Below are 25149 nucleotides of genomic sequence, written 5' to 3'. Positions count from 1 at the left end.
TTCAGTGTTTCCACATATAGAAAAATTTACTGAGTTAGTCCATAAATGCCCTCTTGTGACAGTCTCCAAAAATGCAACTGCCTTTTTCCTATTTACTTTACTTTGTTTTTTCTAAAACAATTTAATATATCCAGGTTATAACTTTTCGATAGAAATGTTTTATATTTTACCTGATCAAATTAACTTATCTCTTTTTTTTAATAAGCTATGACTATGTCATGTTTTGAAATTGAGGCAGAAAACTTATGACAATACCATTTCCTGTGTTGGGTAATTATTGGAAAGACCTAGGAAAGATCTAATTCTACCACCACTTTAATCTACTTTGATGTACATGGTAAGAAAATAATAGATGCTGTGAAAAGATCCTATTTTCAACCTTTCTTGAGAACTTTTAGGGTCATAGCACCTTTCCCAATGTGATAGCTAAAAGATAAAGAATACATTAAATTAGCTTGAATCATTCTTTCATAAATTATTCATAATTTCTAACCAATTGTCTTTTATATTCATTGGTCATCCTGGATTTCCTAGAAGCAAATTTTACTATTCACATTTGGAAATGAGACAATTAATGATTAAAGCAGTTAAATAACTTGCCTAGAGACAAAAGTGAGTGCATCACTCTATGACCTGTGAGCCAACATGTGGCTTCCATTGGCTTTACACATAACTGTATTTGAGAGTCAGATGTCAGTGAAAGCTTTGCAAAGAGCAAGTGATGTGTACTTCCTAAAATTTATTTCTAAAACTTTGTTTTAGGCCAAGAATACTGAACATAATTTCAAAACACAAAAAGAATATTGAAAAGTGTTTTCTTTCCAAGATTCATTCTACAGAAGTTTTCAATAAAGATATAAACATGAAATTTCTTCTTAAGAATGTGATATAAAAAAATAGAATATGCTATAACATAAAATTTTGAAATGACACAGACCTGTGTTTGGAAAAATTACTTGATTAAAAAAAATAATCTGTTTCTTATTCTGAAAGATGGGAATAAGAATAACCTACCTCATAGGGTTTTAGTGAGATTTACATGAGATCATATATATATCAATTTCCTTGCCCTTAGTAGAAGCTTAAAAATTATAGCCATTATTATTAGAAAAACAGCTTAAGTGTGAGTTGTGGACTCAGAAGAAAACACAATTTAACATTATTAAGTGGCTTTATTTAGATGGCCATATATCAATAACTGCTAATTCCTTATCTTTTAAATTTAAAAACAGTATAATTATATATGGCATGCTTAATGTTCATAACAAATGAGAATAAGAAAATTCAATAATGTGAATTCTATTTATACTTTTATTGTTAACTTAAATAATTTATTTAAATTAAATTCTCTTGATAGCAAAATTGGAATAACAAGGAGCAGAGAGCCACAGGTTTTTTTCCCTGAAGCTGAAACAATCTTGAACTTACAAAGTCTTACCATAACCAACTGGGAACCAGTTATAAAGAATAAAAGTCAGTGATCTATGATGGAATTCAGGGGCATCCTGGACAAAGGAAAGTCAGAGGAGAAACCAGGGAACTGGCATGCTTGTCATTCTCACCTTCAGGAGGGAAACCTTGGGAGCAACAGAACACTCAATCGCTCACAGTTTGGAAATGGACACAATATATTTTCCAGAGCTACCAATGCAATGTGATTTTCCTATTTGGGGATCCCTTGCAAATAATCATGTTTTTAAATTTTACAATCATATATGAATTTCAAACCAGAGTGCAAGATATTGCGAGAAAATAATTCTCAGTTATGATATGTGAAAAGGTCCCTCATCCCAAAAGTAACCTTTGACATCCTTTTTTTCCCTCACTTCTCATACTCAATGTATTGCCATTCTTGTAAATTTTACTTCCTAAATACATCTTGAATCTTCCCCCTCCTCCCCACATTTACCGTTACCACCCTAGTTGATGATACCATCATCTTTCTTCTGGGTTATTATAAGAGCCTCCAAAACAGTATTCCTAATTCTACTCTGTTTCCCCATTACCACCCCTTCTCCCCCTCACCCCAAACACAGGCTCTGAATTCTTTCTCCAAATTACAGTCAGGGTGATTTTTTTATACCACAAATATGATGAAATAATGCATTAGTTAAGAACTTTCAAACATTTTCTATGACACATAGAACCCTAACATTGCATAAAATCTCTGCCTGATCATCCTTGTCTACTTCTCCAATCTTGTGTCTAACCACTCCTCTCAGCAAATTGTGGGCCACACTGGCCTTTGTCTAGTCCCCCAAATACATTAATTTCTTTCCTGTTTTAGGGGTCTTCTGCACATTTTTCTTCTACCACGTTTTGCCTCTTCAGATCACTCCTCTTCTGATCCAAGCTCAGCTCAAACATCACTTCCACAGAGAAGTAATGCTACCCCCTGGACAAGTATTACATCTGTGATATAAACACACTCCTAGGACATTTCCTCCAAACAACTTATCACCGATTATACTTAAATGTTTATTTGGTGATGTGTTGATAAGTACTGGCTACTGGCCTCATTAGACTGCAAACTCCATGAGGCTATGTCTATCTGCTCACCACTAAACTCCAGAGCCTGTAACAGTAATTGGCAACTAGTTGGTGCTCAATAATTATTTGTTGAATAAATTTAATTTCCCGTTTTTCTTTCAACTAGAGAAACCATTCTGTGTTTAATCTTTCTTCAGGACAAATATGTGTTCCTGCAGTAGTTTCAGTCTTTTTCTCTTCCCAATTCCAAGCTGACCAGCTACACTTGCCAAACAACTCAACTGTCTCAATCCATTGGTGCCACCTGTTGGCCCTTATCTGCCTCATGCATTTCTCTCCATCTCTTTCCTCCTTTGAGGGGAATGAGTCCCCTGAAGCATTCTCCTTGCCCCTCGTTCTCTCCGATTTTAAACACATAACCAGACTTAGCTTTGGTTAATCTCTTTCTCACACAAACACACCCATCCTTCTAAATTTTCTTTTTTCTATTTCAACTTTTGTTCAGTAATTTAGGAAAATTTCCTCCAGAACTCTCTCCTTCCCCACTTCCTCTCTTTTCCCTCATTCACCCTCTTCCTTCCTCCTTCCTCTTCCTTCCTCCTTCTCTTTCTTTCTCTCAGCTTCTTCCTCTTCCTTTTTCTTCATTATAATATTATACATGTAGAAAACTATATTCAAATTCCAGAAATCTACTTTCTAAGTTTTAGCTTGTAATTATTTGTAAGATAGGACTTTCTAAAATACCTTTGGCTTATAAAACCAAGGTGGTAAGTATTTGCCCCATTAGCATCCTGATAAAGCCTAAAATTCTAACATTTTTTATGGTAATACTGTGTTTTAGGGGTAAACTTAGATAAATAACTTTAGCAAACATATAATCTCAGTGAATTACTGTGTTAGTAAGTAATGATTGATTTGTACCTATATGGTATTATATTCAGTGAATAATTTATTGTGGGCTTAACAACAGGAAAATTAACATTAAACAGGTGAAAGAGAAATGAGTTTGTTTTATAATTTTCAGGGTAGATTTATTTACTTCTTCACCCCAACCATATTGTACTTAATATTGCAATTTTATGATTATAAGTTTTTAAATTAGCTATATCTAGAAATAATCTAAACTGGCAAAAAGTTTGAATTTTAAGTAGTATTTAAATTCTAATCTTGAATAAATAATTTAATCTTTCTGGAATTACATATGAAACTCAACAACCAGATGTTCAATTGAGTGGAAACTTCCCTATGTAATTGGATAGTTTATAAGTACATTGATCAGCATTGATAATAAAATATATATACAAGAATTCTTGAATGTCAAAGTTAATTTTATGAAAATTATTTGGTGTGAGCATTGATTACCTGCCTACTCTAGCATAACAAATTATGACATGTGTATTTCTTGAAACCTTTAATATACAATCAACTGGATATTATTTAAAATTTTACATAGGCTAACAATTCACTAAAGCAATTATGGCTAAAATTACTTATACGTTTAGTACATGACAACCAAGAAGGGGAATTACATTTTGTCTAGGTTTAGCTTATGAAGTTAATTATTTCTGTAAATTTAATAAACATTTTAACACAAAGTGCAACATCATCCCTTATAAGTAAAGACAAACTTACCTACTATAGGGTTTCAGTTCAAGCTGTCAAATGTTTAGTGAGCAGTGACTTAGCATACTATGAAGAATACACCGATGAAGACAAAATTCCCACACTCCTGGAGCATGAGTGAACCGAGCAAAAGAATTGGAGATCTGTTTTCAAACAAAAAGAAAATGAAGAAAAAAAGTTGGTTGTTTTATGAATATTAATCTTGCACAAATCAGAAAACCCACCTTTCAAGTCTTCTTGATTAACTCTCTAGTGAGGCCACAGGTCAAGCATTCTTCATACACCCAGTCTAAAATAATTATATATTGCTTTGGGTGGTATCATCATATTTTCAAAAAACATTTCAGCATGAGTGTTATAACCAAAAGTTTGTAAATATGACCAGTAAAGTAGCCTTGAGGGGACTTAAATAGAGTGGGATTTATAGAAAATTTATGTTACCCTTTATTGATTAACATAAGAGAAAATTTTATCATGGTAAAAGTTCTGCAAGTAGCATTTGTATATTAAAGATGAAAAGGTCCAGTTCTGACATGAGTGTCTCAGTATATACTCTTTGTTTATGAAAATATTCTTTGATTTTATTAAAATAAGGTATAGTTTATGGGGATATAGTTAGTGATAAAAGTATTTTATATGTATAAATGTCTAAATTTCATTTTCTAGAGAAGAGTTCAAATTTGATACTGTGTTCTTTACTACATTTTTCCCCACAAGAATCTTTCTTTTTTAGGCATAAAATTCGTTCTCTGTATAAAAGAGGAAAAAGCAAAACAAACAAGCAAAAGAAAAATCCTGCTGGACTGGCTAGAACATAAGATTCCAGGAGTCAAAAGTCTAGCCTTCTGACATGATTCTGCCTCCATATTACATTGCTATGAAGCTAGGCTGCTCATCAATTTGACCAAAAGTTAAAAAGGAGACAAAACTCAAAAAAATGTGTGGTGTATGTTTGAATAATCTTTACATCAACTTGGAAAAATTTTTATCTCTAACATATTCTGTTAAAGTCAACTTACTGAAATATATAACTATCTAGTGTGCCAGTATTTCTAAATAAAGCCTTTTTATATACTAATTATATCATAAAAGTGTGGGTCACATGTGCTGTCATATATCCTCCTATACCATATAGCTTAGAAAACAATATCCCAAGACTAGATTCTTTAGAATACCCTAATCACTGGAATAGTTATAAGTTAGTAGCCAGCAATTGTTAGTGTATAAATTAATGGAACAATAATATAATACTACATATATCTTCTAAAATATTACAGCATATATATGAATTTTAATTTCTCACTTAATTAGGAAATATTATTAATATAAGTAGATAATAAACAAGACAAACTTAAAACAGGGATCTTGATTTTCCCAGAAAACAACACAACCCAAATCTTGTCATTATGCTTATACTGACATATTTCTGTTTCTATTCCCATAATGCATCAGACCAATTTTTTTCTGTGTTCAACTATTTAAAGTTTAGTATTTGTATCATATTACATATTTTGTGTTAAATTATGACAATAACAAATTACATCTCAGATTAAAATCTTTGGATATCTATTAATATTTACACTCTTATTATATAACTATTTTAATTTATGATAAAATATATTATGTATAAATTTTTCACACGTTATATAAAATATATAAATGTGCTGCTCTACTTAAATCAGGAATAATGAATATTCAGACATTTATTTTAAATGATTTGTCTCTTGGGTAAATTGAGTTTTTACTACAATGCGAATTTGAGTTCATCTAAAACTACTGACCAACTTTTTGTTGAATTATATGCCATTAAACAAAAGTGAAGATAAATATTGAAAAGGCATACATGTGCAGCTAACATTATTTAATCCTTCTCCAAATACTGGCATGTTTATCTGTTGAAATCTTAAAATTCTTAAGAATTTGAGAGGTCATTAATTCTGTCTTCCCTTCACCACATAGCAAATTCACATTGAATTAAACTGGACTGAAACATTACTCTATAAGAGATTAACTTCAAAGGCTAAGCTTGATTAGTTACTGTTAAGTTTTAAATACTCACTTTCAGCACTCTTATAGTCAAAATGCTCCACCAATAAGTTTATTTATATGATAAATTTATCACATATGTGACTAAGAGGGTTTGTATAAATGCAAGTATACTTACATGCTTTATGTTCATTCATTTATTCAACAAACACTAATGAAGCATTTATTTTTTGACATGTATGATTTTTAAAATACTTTAATGTTGGGGTTTTTAATACATATTTACTATATTCTCCTTCAAAGTTTTTAAAGTACTCCAAACAGCTAAAAAATCTACTTTTACTTGATATATATTGATTGTATTTCATGTATATTTCAAAGTAGTGATTATAATAAATATTATTTACAGATCAAAGATTATATCATTTTAAAATATTGTGGGTAAGCAGTTATGAAGCAACATAATAATTTAATATTATCAGAGTTGAACTCCTTAGACTCTGATACGTTCACAAATGTATACATAAAACTGACCTTGAGCAAAGTTGACCTTCACAACTGTCATTCTGTATTACTCACATATCTGTGTGGAAATAAAGTGAACACAGCTGACGCTACCAGAGAGGAAAGGATAGTTAACCTGATTACAGGGTATAATATACCTAAGCATAATAATTTTTTTGGTGAATTTTTATTTTATCCTTTTTATGGTCATGTAGATACGACAATAGTTTTCTTTGCTCTTAATATTGTATGTGGATTTTGGAAGTAATCATGAGAAACATAAGAGAATTCACTAGGACTATACAGATAGAAAATATGTGATTTTATTTCTCAAGAGAAAATAATAATATATTGAATAGTATAAACATATGTGTGTATATATACATATATACACTTATATATGTATATTTTCCAGTTCATAACTTTAATCTCTAATCTTACATTAATTATCATATTAATGGAGGGACATAAGTAACAATAAATTGTTAAAATCAAAGGAATTTAAAATTTGAGGTGTTACCAACCACAAGATAATTTTTTTATTTAACCAAAGTCATAGTAATATGTATCACATTATTTATAGTAAGTCTAATCAGTGAATCTTATTATAAAGATACCCGTAATTTCATGTACTTAAAGCACAAGTGTGGTGCCATTTAACTGCTGACAAACCAGTTTTATTGATAGAAATAGCTTGAGTTGAAAGAAGGATCTTGAAAAGTTTACAGCTTTATTTTTTCAAGCACCGCAAACTAATAAGTAAAAACATGTGAATTAGATAAAATACTTCATTAACTTACTTTTATTGGGTGAGTCAATGTGATATGATTACATTTCAGAGACATTTAATTCCCCATCATATAAAATCACATTGATGTTTGCTTATATTTTCTCTTCTGGTGATGTAGCCATTCAAAGTATTTTACTCATATCAAAGCAGAGATATTATGAAGTTAAAACTAAAGTCATTTTCATTAAAGCTAATCATAAATTTTATTTTCTAAAGTGTTTCCCAGAGTAATCACATTGCAGGTCTGTAAGGGAGACTCTCAAAAGTCCTCTTGGGTCTTGGGTTCTAATTAGAAAGAATCCCATCAAACTTGGAGCGTTGCTGTGAATATAATCGAGAGAACTGAAACAAAAACACCCACATTTGGTTCATGAAGCTCTGGAAGAACCCACTGCACACATATATTAAGAAGGTATTTCTTAATGTTGAAAGTATAATTGGCCATTCATTACTTACATGGCCAGCTCTACAGTGCCTTGCACCCATTTGTATAAGTTATGTAAATGTATAAATGCTTCCTTTGAAATGAGATAAAACTTGAATCATTACATAAACTGGTAAATGATAGTTGCTCGCTATCTTGTACACAGGTCCCTTTTTATTGGTTAAAGAAGGTAGGTGAACATCACAGATGCAAAATGTTTGTTGTTAAGAATGTGTGTTTACAGGTGTGGAATACCCTAAGGATGGGTAGAACTGATACCCTGCTGCAGGTGCAGACTTTAATAAACAGGAACTTGTCTTTCCTCTAATCACTTCTCTCCTTTATCATGCTTTTGGATTATCTCAATTCACATTAAGTATCACTTGTGCATAAAGCATATACAGGGTACTATATTTATTTAGATATACATGTGACTAGATTTTCTGTGAATAAAACCCCAAATGCATTCACATGAGAAAATGGAGTGGCTTAATTTAAATATTTTAGGAGTGCTAGAATACTAATAAACATCTGGAAGAACAGATAAAACTAGATAAATGTTTAGCCTTGTTATGAGTAACACACTAGCGTACGATTAGGTTTATAATGGTTGTAATTTAACAAAACTGTTGTATGAAATATTTTGTTTAGCATTCATTAAAAACTGTTAATGCAGTTGTGTTTTTCATGGACTAAATTTTTTGCAGCAGACGCACGTTATTAGTATAATACAAATATGCTAAAAAGCAAACAGTTTGGTGTTAAAATGTTTTAAGTAGAATTGTGGAGGGAAATTTTACAGCAATCTTTATTTTTTTTTCATTTTTACAGGGAAAATTTTACCACAAATTCCGTATTTTAATGATATACCAACTCTATTTTTTAAACTCATTTTGTCACTGTTTTGTAACAGAAACACTGTAAATATTATAGATGTGGTAAACTATTATACTTGTTTTCTTATAAATGAAATGATCTGTGCCAACACTGACAAAATGAATTAATGTGTTACTAAGGCAACAGCCACATTACATGCTTTCTCTTTCACAGTAGGCAGCAGAGCATATGGTTTTCTCTTAATGGAACGCTAGCTTCTCATTAACATACCAGTAGCAGTGTCAGAACTTACAAACCAGCATAACAGGGAGATGGAAAAACTTATAAATTAGACCCTTTCAGTACTATTGAGAAGGAAATGACTGATGTTCTAAGGTACAATATTTAGCTAATACTGTGCCCTTTTCTGCACCTTCTTTCCACCAAAAAAAAACCTTTTTTCTTATAATAAATATAAATATAAATATTGAAGTACAAGTAATTTTTACCCTGCTTTTAAGAGTGATTGGCACTCTGATTTTGATAACTCTTAAAAATAATATTTCCTTTTTGCACACAGTATGTTTTAAACAGCTGTATTTTCACCATCCTGTTTCAATACAGTAAAGCAGTTGAAATGTAAAGCGAATTTTCATGTCTCCCTAAAAAGAGGAAATCCATCAGGTAAACAAAAATGAGGATGAGAAGGAAACTATTTTCTGCAGGCAAAAGATGACCATTCCTGCAACAGAAGTGGAGCCGCCAAGAGGTTATGCTTGGTAGTGGAGGAAAAGAATCATTTTATGTCTCCATTTCACTGTGTGTGGTATAAACCATATGTAGCAGTCTCATAATAATTATGGGGATTTGAATTTTTCATCCAATTTTTTTCTTTATTTCAAGATTCTTCTCACAGAGAATTCAGCTATATTTGTAGAAGGAATATATCAATGTCATGTCTTAAGAGACATTTTAAAATTTAAACCTATACATATGGCATGGAAATTATACTTATATATGGATAACCATGACATGACCTCATATTCCAGGAATTCCATAAACTGAAGTTATTTTTGTCGTTTATACTTTAAAAATTTTCGTAACATTTACCTATAATTAAAAGGTGGAGTGCTATTAAAAAGTAAAATATAATGTCCTGGGGAAATATCCTATGTGTTCTGGGTCACCAGAGAGTAAACTCCAGAAAGAAAGCAGATGTACCAATCCTCTGATAACCAAAATTCTAGAGAGAGAACAAAGTGGACTGATGGCTCTTTCCAAAGACCTTAATGTCTACACTAATTCAATTCACTGAATGGGAAATTTTACTGCTAGGAGTCTACCCACTTACTAGGCTCTTTCTGCGATGATGTTTGTAGATGTATCCCTTAAATCTGCAGATCGTGATGAATGACAAGAATCTCTTTTAAAAGAATGTCAGGAATATACTGATAATACCAAAATTACTTGAATCTTAACTATAAAAATAACAACAAGCTTTCTAACCATTATTATTCTGAATAAGTAATCCACTGATATTTGTAGCTTTTTAAACTGATTTTTTTCTCTTTGGTGGAGTTCAAAATTTTACTGAATTTTGATAACTAAAGTTAGAATATTTGTGACTTAGCTCATTTTCTACAAATGTCTGAAGAATGGCCCAAAGGGCCGGGAATCAACAATATAATTATCTGTAATAAGAAGGTATCCAAGTAACCTTGTTCCCAGAGATATCATAAGCCTGATCTTACAGAGAGTTAACCCCAGCAATTAAAATTTCAGGACTTATTTCTTTTCCTTTGCAAAGAGAAAGATACTAATTCTATTCACAGAAAGACCTTTCTCTCTCCTATCCACCCCAGGACCTGACGATATGTTTATTTGACAATCATTCTCTTTTTCCTCCCTGCCTCAAAGTTTGCCATTATCTCCAACATGATTGCAAGTGCTTTGAAAACTAAGTTAATAATTATTATTCATTCAAGCCCAGTGTTATTAATGAAAACTATTAATTTAACGGTGTTTCCATACTTTCTGAGTAGCAAGCAGCCAGATAACCATGGTCCATGTTGCAGATTTAATTTGTGAGTCAATGGATCCAGATTTTTCCATTTGGTAAGCAAACTTTTTTTTTTTTTCATTTTAGCAGTATCCAAGAGAGCCACGGGGAATAACGGGCTGCTTGGCATGCCCCTCTCTTATCCTATAGATAATTTCTCTGTAACTCTAGAAAAGGGTGTGTGAAAAGTCTTCCCTCTCAGTGTGTTTTTCAACACCACGGAATCAGGAACATCTCTGCATACAGGTGTTAAAAGAAGCTTCCACCTCATGTCTAGCATTAAAACTTAAACTGATGGTTGTTATTCAGCTGAAGACAGTATCAGTGTAAAGTGTCACCGATCTGGTCACTATCTCTGGGAGGCTGCCAGAGCTTCTGCATTGGCATCATGGTGTCGTCTGTGAAGGAAGCCAATTAAGATCACAAGATAGTGGCTGGTAATAATAAACTTCTAATGATGTTCCTGACTGAAAAGAGGTAATTAAAATGTGTATATGGATGACCCCAGCTTCTGTCAGCTCAGTGTAGCTGTTACACTGACAATGTCTATGTTTTGTTTAGGAAGAGGAGTTCGTGTTGTCTAACAACAATAAAAGAAGCAATTTAATAATATAGAAAGGACTGCCTTGGAAACAGAGGTTTCAGTTTTGTTGCATCCTTGATAGAATTCAGTTGACTGCTGTCTCCTGACCAGTCAATAGTTTGTTGTTTTGGTTACTGACTCGGTAACATCTTCCTCCTCCCCACTCCATCCTCCCACCACCTGACTCCAACCTCAATATGAGTTTTGGAGTTGCTTGTTGTATTTCACCAGGACTAGGTCTTATCTTTTTCAGATGCTTCTCAAAATCAAAGACTGTGTTTTGAAAAGAAAGACAATTAATTAGATAGCAAAGGAAGCCTGTCCTCTTATCACTCAATCTGGTCATGGACATAAGTGCTTCACACTTTTTCCATCCCCTAACCTGGCAGCCCAAAGCTTTCCTGTACACCTGCTCAGCTCAGCTCATCAATTTTCTGTGAGCCAGTTAAGTTCCTTTAAGCCTGTCCACTGAGAGGTGGTGATAGCTCTCTGAGAAAAAGAAGAAAGAGAAAGAGAAACAGAATGCTGCTCCAGGCCCTTATCTTGATCACACTGTTTGTTTTCGCACTGATGTCTGTAATGAAACAAAGAGGATTTAATCGTGTTAAACAAAAGGCTGCTGGTACCCAGAGGAAACTCATTTAACTCTACTCCAAGTCTACGAGTTTCGGGTTTCTTGTCTTCCTTTTTGCCGATCCACCAGGCTGAGTTTCTTACCTGGGGCTTAAAATTGTGAGGTGTGAAACTCTTCTTTTGTTTTGACAGGTGCTCTTTGCTAAACATCAGCCTAGCCTTGATGGTGATAATACACAGAAGGGGAAAAAAACTTCAGAGACGTTAATGACTGTAGTTACCCAACTTCTGCCTTTCATGGTTTTTATTAGCTTCCCTCATTGGAGTACTTTAGGATAAAGTGGGAAAACAAATTGGGCTGATGGGAGGTGAGTTGTGAAAGACAGTTGCTAAGGAGAAGACCCAGAAACCATCTACCTCTTGGCATCTCAAGAAGGAAAGAAAAAGTGAAGAAAATAGGCCTAAGATTGCTCTTTATTGATCAAGGAGTTACTTGGCAGGACTGGCTGCATTGTTATTTGGTGGAAGAATAGGCTGACAAGTGACACCGATAACTCGACAATTGGACAAGGAGTCCCCAGACATGATTCACACTTTAGAATGCTAGAATAGTCGTCAAGACTCAACTGATAACTCTTCTCTCTTATACCCAGAAAAGAGTCTCTCTGTATGGAGAGTGAAGCCCTGACTTCATTGACTTGAAACCATCCTGGTATGTTTCTTGACTGACCACTCCTTCCCAGTGATTCTAAAATGGCTTTTCTGCATTTGTTTAAAACACCAGTTTCCTTTACTCAGTCCCTACCTGCTGTCACATTTCTCTCTGTGCCTCCCACTAACTTTTTTTTTTTTCTTTTTTTTTTTTGTGGTACGCGGGCTTCTCACTGTTCTGGCCTCTCCCATTGCGGAGCACAGGCTCCAGACGCGCAGGCCCAGCCGCCATGGCTCACGGGCCCAGTCGCTCCGCGGCATGTGGGATCTTCCCAGACCAAGGCACAAACCCGTGTCCCCTACATCGGCAGGCAGACTCTCAACCACTGCGCCACCAGGGAAGTCCCTCCCACTAACTCTTGAAGCACACTTACCTTGACATCACTCTTGAGGAGCGGAAACTTTCCCCTTCTGCAAACTCTGACGGATCTGCCATGATGACCAGGCACTCTGGGGCAGGACAGCTGAATCACATTTCCCAATGATGAAGAAACCTGGCAATGTTGAGCTTTGTTATCAATCCAGAAAGCTCCACTGCTCCAAAATTAAAGAAAAACACCTTCTCTTTTTTGTTGTATAAAACCCCAGTCTTTCTCCATCTTTATTTAGACAGTGGTGACAGGAGTAGGGTATAGACTTCTCCCAGAATAAATGCAATCTCACAAAAGGTTCATAGAAAATTATTAGAAAGATGGTAAGAATTTGTGGTTAAAAGTGGACCCAGACCACCTGGGCAATTTTGGGTAAAGTTGCTTGTGCTGCAGTTTCCTCAACTTCAAAATATATACACAGTAGCACCAAGATCATGGATTATCATAAGCATTTAATTAATTCATCAATTAACTAATGTAAAATATTTTAAAGAGTCCTCAAGTCATAGTTTGTGCTCAATAAACGTTAACCATTATTATCTGCAGCTGAGTGATCTTCTCAAGTCAGGTTGTTAATTCACTGAGCTTCATTTTCTTCAACGTGTGTTTCATCTTCCAAGCTCTGGCTTCACTTGCTTGCCAAGGCTTTGGTGGAATTGAGCTTCTTTTTTTCATTTAGGAGGGCTCTGCCTCCTGTCACCATTCCTTCTTTTTAGAAAGCAAATCCTGAGTCTTCTCATTCTTAAAGAGGTCTTAAAGAGGATGGAATTATATATTTAATTTCAGCCCTTCTCTTCAGCAAGAGCTAGGAGGCAGAGGCAATGAGGAGCCTTCAGTTCTTCTTTCAGATCCTCACCAGTGACGATCAGCTTCACAAACTGGCCACGTCTTCTGGTGCCTGCTCTGAAGTTAGCCCTATACAACCTTCTATGTCTTTCTTCCCCCTTTGCAGCAGTGCACAAGGCAAGCGGATGGATCCTGATTATAGAATGTTGCTGCTGCTGCCTCAAATCTGGAGTTTCCATCTTAGAGAGAGGGCTGCTCTTAGATCCGGGGTAGTTTTCATGCCAAAGTTTGGTTCTTTTATTATGGCTTCTTGCAAATTAATTATAAACTGATATCTTTACAGAGGAAATAATTATTTGGTAGGAAACTGAGGCAGGTGAGAAGGCTTAGTAAAAAGGCTAAAAACGTAAGTCGTTATTCTTTTCAGAGACAAGAAAATGATAGGCAAACTGCAAATATGGTTGATTTCTTAAAGCAAATACCTGGAATTAAGTGAAAGGACGAGGAGAGGAAGAAGAAAGGAAAAGTGGTAACCCTGACTCCTTCCAAAACAGGAAGGTACTCATCCCTTATAGATGCCTTTATCATGATCTTGACACAATAATCTGTATTTGCTTTAAAAATAACAGTTAACACATGAATAGCAAAAGGGGCATGCAAACACCAATTACCTAATTGGAACAATTCAAACTGAATGGGCCTGATGTTGAGATGGGTATTGTGGCGAGTAGTTTCTGTGCAGACTTCTGTTTAAATTCTTCTCAATTAAACTGTGAAACAAAACAAAACAAAACTCTAGGGTCACCTCTGAAAGCCAAAGCAATCAAAAAGAATATTTGGTTCTTCAAATTCTTTTTTTTTTTTTTTGGCTGGAAAATATATGTATCAATCCATTTTATTCCTTTCAATGTAATCACGTTACCTATTATAGTTAGGCCTTTAATGCAGATTTATAGAGGGTTTTCTTACAATAATGATTCAAACTATTCTTTATTCACAAAATAAAGAATAATGAGAAAAATGTTCTTTCTGCTTTTTCCTCTGCAAACAAAAGCTGTCTGACTTAAAAAGATCAAGTCTTGTCTTTGGTTTTTCTCTTTGCTACCCTGCACGTCCAGATCCACTGAGCTTCCCTTGCATCTGCATGTAAAAGGACTACACAAAGTTCACCTGTGGCACACAAATTATTTTGTTAGGGTGCCATCTGCTGGTGTCAAACAACCAAAGACTTTTTAAAAAAAGATTAAATGGTACACATGTATTAAAACTAAAGACTTAGAAGTTGTTTGATTCAAATTATAGAATTATAGCCTATTTTCAAGTGGTTGTCTGGTGTATAATTCTTAAACACTTTAGTATGGTAATATAAAATGTGACTTTATTCTAAAGTGAGGAAAATGGAGGTACCAGACATTGCCTTGACTTCCTGATTCCTGATCTGTTTCGATTCAAGCTTCCTTTTTTAGTTTCCATGGCTCCCCTGACTTTAAAAAATTCTGTTAAACTTTCCCCATAGAAAAGCAATTTAATTGCTGTGTTTGTGATTACATAGATTTCAACAGATAAAGTCTTCATTTACCCATTCGCTAGGCTTGTTCTCTCTGCCGTGGTATAAGATGCATAAACAATTTTTTGCCTCATTATAAAGAAAGCTTATCAGCAGAGCCTTTATTATTCATGTTCAGTATCAATGCCCACCCTACCTTCATAACAGGTAAGGCAAAGCAACTGCTCTACTCCCTCTCTTTTTAAAAAACTTTATGACTTAACTATCTGTGTGACCTTGAATAAGCCATTTAACCTCCCTTTACCTCTTCTTCTTTATCTCTAAATTTTGGATACTAATAGTAACTACTTCCAAAGGTTATCTATCCAGTTATCTTGATTGCTAAAAAAAATCACACCTGTAAGTTTCCTAGAACATTCCCTGTATCATAGCAAACACACAGTAACTACTAACTGCTTTACCATAGTTGTTATTTAAACAAATCAAAGAATATGGGTTAGTATCAACTAGAAAACCATTGCTTTACAGCAATTTTTGCGATCCTTAACTTCCTTCCAGTTGGGAGATATAAAATGTGTATGTATATTTATATTTTGGAGAATATGGACAGAATAATCATTTTCCTTACTTTTCTTTTTCCCCTTTTCTATGAGTGCTTAGCAGGTTTGAAATCTCAACTCCCTTAAATCTTATGTAAAGCCTTTCATGGTCTGACCTACCTACTTCTCCATCCCGTTTCTCACTCTGTTTTCCAGCCATAAGGAACTTCTTCCAGTTGCCTGAGGCATGCTTTCGCTCTCCACAACTTTGTGCAGACTCTTATCCCCTGTGCCTGGAAAACCTTCCTGCCCCACCTCACCCCCCATCATCTTATCTCTCAGCTCTCCTGTTAAGAAGTCTTAAGGCAAGGATCAGATAATCCTTTCCTGGGCTCCCAAAACACTCAATACTCATCTACCCCACCCATAGCCCATCACATTTCCATAGGGTGGAGTTTATTCATCATTATACTCTCAGCTTCTAGAGCAGTGCGGAAACCCAGTCTGGACTAGATAAACATTTATTACATAAGGGACCGTATAAGTGTGCAGTTTATTTTGGGGGAGTTGAAAGAGAAAGCATAAACTATCTCCTACCTACAAAGGTTAAACTCTGTCTTAAGCAGTGACCATCTTTCTCCAGGTATTTTCATTAGGGCACTGCCAGTGTCACTCTCACTCATTAATACCTTTTTATTCATATACTTGTAGCAAAAATCAAGCACATATGATAAAAATGGATGTGATTGGGGGGTTTTTTTGGTATGCATGTAGGAATTTATTTTTAATTTCTATGTTTACAAATCATAAATATTATCTTTACATATCTTTATTTAACAATTATAATTTTCATAAGAATGTACGTGTATAACAATTTATTCAACAAGTATGTGCTGAGTGCCTACTATTTGCCTGGTGCTCTTCTAGGCTCTGAGCAAAGCAGAAATTCCTAACCTCATTGAGCTTAATTAGCTCTATGTTTTTGCTTAAGTTTTTCTGTATCTGTCAAGAGAAGAAAGGAAACCCAAAGGATAATGCAGCACCCTGGGGCTCACAACAAGGGGAGTTGTTACCATCCCTGCCTCTAGAGGAAAAGGGAAGGAATAAGTAGTTTACCAGAATTCTAGTTCCCTCCTTCATTCTCCTGCTCTTTCCTTCCGCAGACTGAAGCCAGTTGTAGCCAAAGGACAGGAAGCCCAGGAGAAGCAGGACACAAGCTCCATCTACCGGAGCACAGAGCAGAGTCCAGAAGTGGCACAGTGGATCTGGAAGGACAGATGGAAAATATCCAGCACTAACCCTGACCAAGAACTTTAAAATTATTATTATTATTTAGTCTCTAAATCTTTTCTAAATACAGTCTTCTTTCAAATAATTGGCAGTTTTCATGCTACTCAGTCAGTGACACCTGTTAGAAATTAGGGCCTATTTTTATAAACCCATGCCTTTTAAACAAATATTAATGTTCTGTGTATTTGGAGACTCTTTTTTCGGTATCAGAAGGAGAGACTTAAGTAATCTAATATGAATGAATAATCTCATTCTAGATTGATTCTCTGAAAGTCATGTCAGAACTTTTAAAAGGAAAACAAAAAACCAAGAGGGTTTGAAATTCTATGACTGTGGAAGAGCTCGTGATAATGCCAATCATTTGCAGCCTTCCTGAGCTTCCCCTGGAGCTGCAGTGGAAGCAGGCATGACTTTGTGCCGTGGCTCATGGCCTGAGGAGGAGGCCAGGGGAAAGTTACATGCAAATAGAACAAGGGTTGCTGAGGTCCCATGGTATCATTGAGGAGACCAAGATGTCTTTGTAAGGGTGGAGGTTCAATCTAAGTATGTCTGAAATCTGAAGGCACAAAAAAGCAAGAACATTGTATTAACCTTTGTATAGTACCACCCATTTTTCTGTCATTTGTTATACCATTTTCCTTGAAAATCTTACAGAATTTTGCCTTGCAAGGCTACTATACATAAGATTTGTGCTTTCATAGGAGGTGCTATTTTCAGTTACTTATAACTCAGGTGGATACACTTGCTATGAGGTAAACTTTTTTCCAGAATAACTTACTCAGTTACTTCTTCCTGAAACCCCAGCTTCTCACTTCCCTGTCCCCAGTTTATATATTAATTAATTAATCTAAGAGCTTGGTACTTAACACCAAGTACCATGTGTGTTCCATGTCGTGAGGGTATCAGCGTGTATGACTTCCTTCCTTCTAGGAGTTAGAAATCGAACAATATTGGGGCCATTAGGAATAACTTACAAGCTGGTACTGTAAAATGTTCACAGCATTGTTTTGTGCTTTTTTGAATTTGGATGATCATAATATTCTTTGTAGTTAGACCCTGACTCCTATAAAAAGTACAAAAACCAGGAACTTAAATGAGTCCCCCAAACAAACCCATATGTGAGTTTAGGATCTGTGCCATGCATCCACTCTCTGACAAATCAACAATGCTCGTGGGACCATCAGAAGCCTTGGGTTTTAGACCCAGGGGGTCCCGAATGAGAGACTTTCTCTGAACTTCAGCTTCAACTTCTGCACAGTGAAGGGCTAGACCAGATGCTTTGGTTCCCTTCTAGAATCATAAATCTATGGAATGCTACAGGCCATTATCTCTGAGACTTTTGACATGTTGTCTCTGGTTTTTTCATCTTCTGGATTAGACTCTATTTGAGGACTGAGTCCTCATTATCTAGCACAGTGCCTACAAAATGCATAGTAGGACATCAATAAATATGTGCAGGACTTAATATCTTTAATATCTTGCTGCACTATATAAGCATAACCAGGTCTCTAGAACTATTTCAAAACATTTTGTAACTCTAGCACACTGCGATGTTATGTTTTCAGCTGCTAACAATGCACAACGATGTAGGTCAACAGAGTGTTTTGAATGTTTCAGAAAACTTGGCCAGGGTGAGAACTCTCCATTTGATTAGATTTCTGGAAAGAGGATTCAAGTATATTTATCTCAGTTGGGCAAAAGAACATGTTTCCATTTCATATCTTAGCTAAAATTTTATCTAAAAATCAGACACATGGTTCATCTTTAACTAATACCCTTTTTAAAGGTGACCCTGTACAAGTGCTATGGACTGCATGTTTGTGTTTCCCCCCAAATTCATATGTTGAAGCCCTAATCCCCCAGTGTGATGGTATTTGGAAGTAACAGCAGTGGCACCCCCATGATGGGATTGGTGCCCTAAGAAGGGGATGAAGAGACCAGAGCTCTCTCTCTCCACCACGTGAGGTTACAGCATGGAGGTGACAGTCTGCAAACAAGAATAGGATTATCACAGGAACCAAACCTACTGGCACCTTGATCTCAGACTTCCCAGCCTCTGGGACTGTGAGAAATAAAGTTCTGTTGTTTAAGCCACCCAGTCTCTGGTATGTTTGTTATAGCAGCCCAAGCGGACTTAGACAGCAGGAACATCAGGTTTGTTCACAAGCAAAACACAATCTCATGGTAAAGAATTCAGGTTGGTAATGGATTCTTTTATAAGTGCAATTAAGGAGTAAGAAAGCTAACAATTTCATGATAAGGAGGGACAGGATACTGACATCAACAGCAGAAATTACCAGCTCTGACAGACCACAACCTTGACAGAGTGATTTGCTGGCAGAGATATTTCTAGTCCAAAGCGTTACACTTCAGGGTTTGCCAGACTGTGAACCTCCACGGCTGGACTCAAACTTCTCCAGGTTGGAAATTATGTCTTTTTATTGCTCGTCTACAAATTCCCAGAAAACATCAGGGAATGTTCTATAAATGCTGCTTTTCAAAAAATACATTAAAAATAAATACATTCTTTAGTATTATCTTGATTGTATCACATCACACCAGGCAGAATTCAACTCTTGTTTTAGCTCACACTATTTACAGAGAATACACTACTTTGTTACACACAGTAAGTTTTCTTGAAACACTAAGAAAATTAATGTACGTATTAAGGTGTGTGTGTGTGTATGTTGTTGCAAAGATGAGAAATCCAGTTACATCAGTTCAAGAAAAAATATTCTTATTTTAATGATATATTGGACCCATCAAAATGAAGTACAGCTAAATTATATGAAGTACAGCTAAGTTACATGTGACCTAGTATTGGGACAGGAACCTCTTTATGAATAGGAGCAGATACTTGCCCACATATCTTGACTTTTCATATCTATTTGTCTCTCTCCAAGTCTCCTCTCTTCTCGTTCTATCTTCTTTCTGTATCATTCTCTCTCTCCCCCATCTTTCCCTGTTAATTCTAGCTGCATAAATTATATGGTAGGTTTCCTACAGATATATTCTGTGAGTTTATTGTTTCCCTGGATTTAGGAATGTTTTATCATTGGTTTATTTCAAACTTCCTAAAACACATCCCTAATTATAATACTATTGTGGCAGGACACAAGCTTTGCCAGGTCCCAGAAATCTCCATCTTTGACTAAAAAATTTTAGTCTTAATTTCTGACCCTGATTCACATCAAACGTTTATGGTGAAAGGCAATGTCTCCAGCCCAGCCTTTGGGCTCATCCTGTCTACACAAGTAGAACTAGGGAAATTTCTACATTCCTAAGTGAGCGGTTCATTTTAGCAGAGCAAGGACTTAGTATCTTGAACTGGAAATTCTTAACCTTCAAATGCAGTATCTTATCCTGCTCTTATAGACCACTAAAAATTGAAATATTTTCATTAACAAAGTAATCAAAACCCTAGGCACTGGGTTTTGATCAGATAGGCACTGTTCTTCAAGCTCCTCTCACATAGGTAATTACCACCTAGGGACTGCGGAATGCTAGTGAGATAACATATTACTTATTCCAGATAAATAGAAATAAATGTCTCTTCAAATGGGTACATGGTTATCAGCTTTAAAAAAATTTCAAACATCTATCAGATTCCCAAGTGAAGGGTCCTACCTCATGAAGTCTTCAGAGACCAATCATCATGAACATTTTCAGACTAGATGGTCACCTCTCAAAGGCTCCTTATGGGCTCAAGTAACTGAGAGATCCAATCACGGTAACTAAAAAGGAAAAAAAAAAAAGTTGGTCATAGTAGGGTGTTAATAAAGAAAAAAAATAAAATTAGAGTAGAAATTTCAAGAAACCAGGTTGGGAATTGTTATACAGATGAGTCTCATGGGAGAATGAAATTGATCTGAAGCTACTCTCTCCTTGTCTTTGAATGCACACTCTGTCTCTAGAAGGATCATTTTCTCTTTCTATCCTGGCTGTTATGCTTCCTTCTGAGCCTAAGCATCTATTGCTACCACTATCCTAAATTAAATTCAATAAAGAATATTTAAGTTAATTCTGTTGAGTGTATTCATGACTACCAACAATGTATTTTACCAGCTCTAAGAATGTCACTCAGGACTTATATTTTACAAAAAGTAAACTGCTATGACTATTTAACAATCATCTTCATTGTACTGGTGGCAGGAATATATTGTCTTGTCTTGTTTGTCTATACATCTCTATAGCCATGCTTAACCTACAATGAAACATCTACCTTAGTATTAAAAATTAGAAAAGATGATCTTTAAAAGTCAGTCTTACTTCTCCTGAGTCCATTTGGATATTTATTCATAAGAGTTTAGATTTAGGGTTTCCAACTAGCCACATATTTCTGTAACATTGTAAGAGGTGATGCTATTTTCTGTACTTTTCTAAAATAATGTGTTTTTTTTGTATTATTTATAAGAGCTACCCGATTTGAAGTGAGACCAGAGGAAGAAAATAAACTTGTGTGCAGTATAATTTGTTTTGAACAGGAACATAGGAGTTATTGAATGCTGCAGTTTGACTTACTGCATATACCAACATGATTAGGAAACAATGAAAAATCATACACACTACTTTGTCATGGAAAATTAAGGTAGAACACAGGAAGCCAGGGAAATATGTTCCAGGTTTCATGACTCCTTCAATCACCACCTAACTCTTCTGGCAAGTTCTGCAAGCAGGGCTCTTCACCCTCTGAAGCAAGACACATTGTTTCATGTTCTTGGGAAAAAGTTGTATCACAAGTAATCAGTTGGCAATAATTATAGACATGTGTAATTGGTGTGCATTTGAAGGAAATTAGAGCAGATTTAAGTTTATCCCTATCGTGTCATTCTTGTTCCCAATTTGCATGCTTTTCTTGCATGGAAGGAAAATGGGTGGAGTCTCCAAAGGAGAAGGAAACAGCATTTATTGAAAACCTGTGCTCATTAAAAATTATATGAAAATGCATATGTAGAAAAGTTTGACAGGATACTGAAATTTTGAAAGGACAATGAGATTATGCTTAATGTGTATTTTTTTCTTTATGTGCATCTGAACTCTCAATTTTCCAACAATAAAAATACATTGCTTGCGGTAGGGGTTGCTGGTTTTTGCAATATATCCACGTGCTCATCTGCAATTCTCAGCTGCCATGCATCTACATAAGATCATGTGACTATCTCTCAGCAATCAAATTTAGAAGTGGTGCATCACTTTCCATTCTGGACAGCAAAAATTGGGTGTATTTCTATTGTGTGCTCTCTTCCATTTGTGCTGCTAGAAACTGGGCTTCTACTTGGAAAAGAGTCTCACTAGATTTGCATCAGACTGTAATATGAGCAAGAAATAAACTTTATTTTTTTTGTTAACCCACTTAGACTTGGGGCTTATTTCTTACCACACCATAGTCTATGCTATCCTGACTCACACATTTGTATAATTTTTAATATTTTTTTCTATTTAATATTCATGAGTTCACTTGAGGCAAGTGTAATTATTTTTATATTACAGATGAGAAAGCTGAGACTTGGAGACATCTAAATACTTGCCTAAATAGGAAATGGCTGAGCTGGGGTATAAATCAAGCTTTCATCTGAACTGATTTTTTTTTTCACTTAAACTATTCTTTATTATATCACATATAATGGGACTTGCATGTGAATGGAGCTACTATTTTTGCATCAAAGCTCCTTAGTATGTGAACAAAAGTGATTCCTTTTATCCCTTTTTATCCTTATGTTTTTCAATGTATGCCTGCTATGACCATCCTCACTGCATAAGTAAAGCCTCTTATTCTATGAGGTAAAACCCAATCTCCCTAATTCAGAATTAAACAAGGTACTACAATTTGTTTCCAATACACAGCAGAGGACAGTCTATCAGAAATCTCCCTCCTCATTTCAGTTAAAGCTGGTGGGTAACTGAGAAAAAATATGTGGCAGAAGCCTGTGTGCCCTGGCTACTTCATGCTTCTCTGGAGGGACTTGTCCTTATTGGACACATGAGCCAAATAATTCTTGAGAGCTTATCATGTAGAACAGCCATTATGGACCTAACATCAAGAGCATCTGTAATCTGGGTTGGTTTTCTAGTAATAGAATGATAATCATTTCTCCCCATCATTTCTCTTGTAGTCAAGGCTGTGTGTTTTCTACAGGGCTCTGTACTACTGATATACTTTTGAGAAAGTCCCTTCAGCTGAATAACATGAGTAAATATGCAGCCTATCAACTCTAATGCCAAAGCTTAAATGAGTCAAAAGTGTACAGATTTTTTAAGGAAAAGAAATTAAGAACATTTAGCCGAGCTGTTCAACTCACTACATTTAAATAACGTTTCCTGAATTTTGAAATAAAATGTGTCTTAAGAATGACTATGTCTATGAAACTGTTGTTTAAATGTGTTTTGATGTGGACCATTTTTAAAGTCTTTATTGAATTTGTTACAATATTGCTTCTGTTTTTTGCTTTTTTTTGGCCGCAAGGCATGTGGGATCTTAGCTCCCCAACCAGGGATTGAACTCGCACCCCCTGCATTGGAAGGTGAAGTCTTAACCACTGGACCATCAGGGAAGTCCCAAATCTGTTGTTTAAAACCCAGTTATTGCCTCAAGATACAGAGAACTAGTGACTTGAAATGGCAAAATCCTCTGTTTATGCCTAAGAAAGAGCACTAAAACCAAGATGATTCTGAGTAGCTTCCAAAACAAATGTTTGAATATTTTGTTGATTTACAAACATAGAAAAATCAAATCTCATGCCAAAAGGAATAAAAAATGAAACAATATAATGAAATATACAGTAATTATTATCTTGCAAGTAACCCAAACCTCTTAAAAATGCATCTGTACCACATTAGTTAACTGGCAATAGCTACTGAACCTCTAGAAACATCTTAAATATTCATTTCTCCAGCACATTTATTTCTTACAGATTAAACTGGAAAATATAGAAACTAGAGCTTGACCTAAGTGTTCAGGGATGCTTTGGTTTGAGTTTCACAGAAGGTTATCATTTATTCATATATATGTTCCATATATATGATGTCACGAGTTTTATTTTCTGTTTAAAACTTTAGTGAAATGCAAAAAAGAGATTATGTCAATATTCACACTGTCAAGAGTAATAGCCCTTTTCTTTTTATTAATATTTATTCTGTTTCAAAATAACTACTGTAGCATCATGCAGGAAAAAAAAACATTTAAGAAAGGTCCAGGAAAGGTCATCAAGCAGTCATACCAGCCCATAATAAATTCATCTCATAGGTATTCATCTTGGACATGGTTGCCTTTTTGTCAAGGTCATTCAAGTTTATTCTAATATATTTTTGCTCGCATTGTTATTAAATATATAAGAACATCTAGCCATTTTAACAGGAAAAATCTTCAAGCCATAGTACAGATGGAGTCATGCAAATAACTACAATGACCACAAGGTGGCAAAGTATACAAATCTACATCATTTAGATGGGACCTTCCTGTAGAAAAAAATGTCTTTCAGCATGGGGGAGGGGGTGGGGAGGGGAGGGCTTCTCTTATGACTGTCTGCTGGCCAGAGAATATCAAAATTATACTAATTTCTCAAAATTTGGTAATTATTCCAAATTCCCGGTTCTTGAGATGAGTGTGTGTATCGTTACTACTCTAATTCATTATAAATTTTTCCTTTTTAGAGCAAAGTTGAATTTCTTAAATCCTAAATGTGTATTTTAAAGGCAAAATGATTAGGACTCTCTCTTACAACGTTTTAAATCCATTTGATATGTATACACGAGTCAGTTGGAAAGTGGGCGGTATTGCTACCCAAATTCAGAACCGCGATGTGATTATATGATTAGTGCTAGTTATCACAAAATTACAGTTATTTATAGTTCAAAAATTTTCGGTTTCGAGAAGCTAGATTATAAGACTTAATATTGTTGTTTTCAAAACTCTATGTTCTGGCCTATCTTTTTGCTGTAACGTACTTTGAGTGATCAACCAATTTTCAATGACCTAATATATAATACTGACTCTCAAATCTACAGCTGAAGCTCTGGCTTCCCTGAGTCCTAGGCCAGAAAATCTCAAATAGCCATGTGGATAAGCCATACACAATTTATATTTAATGTATTTAAAAT

General features: G+C 35.0%; 1 long non-coding RNA gene across 2 annotated transcripts in view; it reads right to left on the bottom strand.

Annotated features, from left to right (window-relative positions):
* The window catches only part of LOC307181676, a 97496-nt gene that overhangs the window by 55751 nt on the left and 16596 nt on the right, over positions 1-25149 (bottom strand). For both annotated transcript variants that reach the window (XR_013827003.1, XR_013827004.1), the window contains exons 4-8: positions 20680-20786; positions 16879-17027; positions 14388-14486; positions 12934-13053; positions 4123-4256 (exon numbers count right to left, since the gene is read on the bottom strand). This is a non-coding gene — a long non-coding RNA (uncharacterized lncRNA). The remainder of the gene's footprint in view (positions 1-4122; positions 4257-12933; positions 13054-14387; positions 14487-16878; positions 17028-20679; positions 20787-25149) is intronic.

The sequence above is a fragment of the Stenella coeruleoalba genome (genome assembly GCF_951394435.1).
Source record: "Stenella coeruleoalba genome assembly, chromosome: 2".
NCBI lineage: Eukaryota > Metazoa > Chordata > Mammalia > Artiodactyla > Delphinidae > Stenella > Stenella coeruleoalba.
Note: the sequence above shows the minus strand (reverse complement) of the source record. Positions and strands in the feature narration are given on the sequence as shown.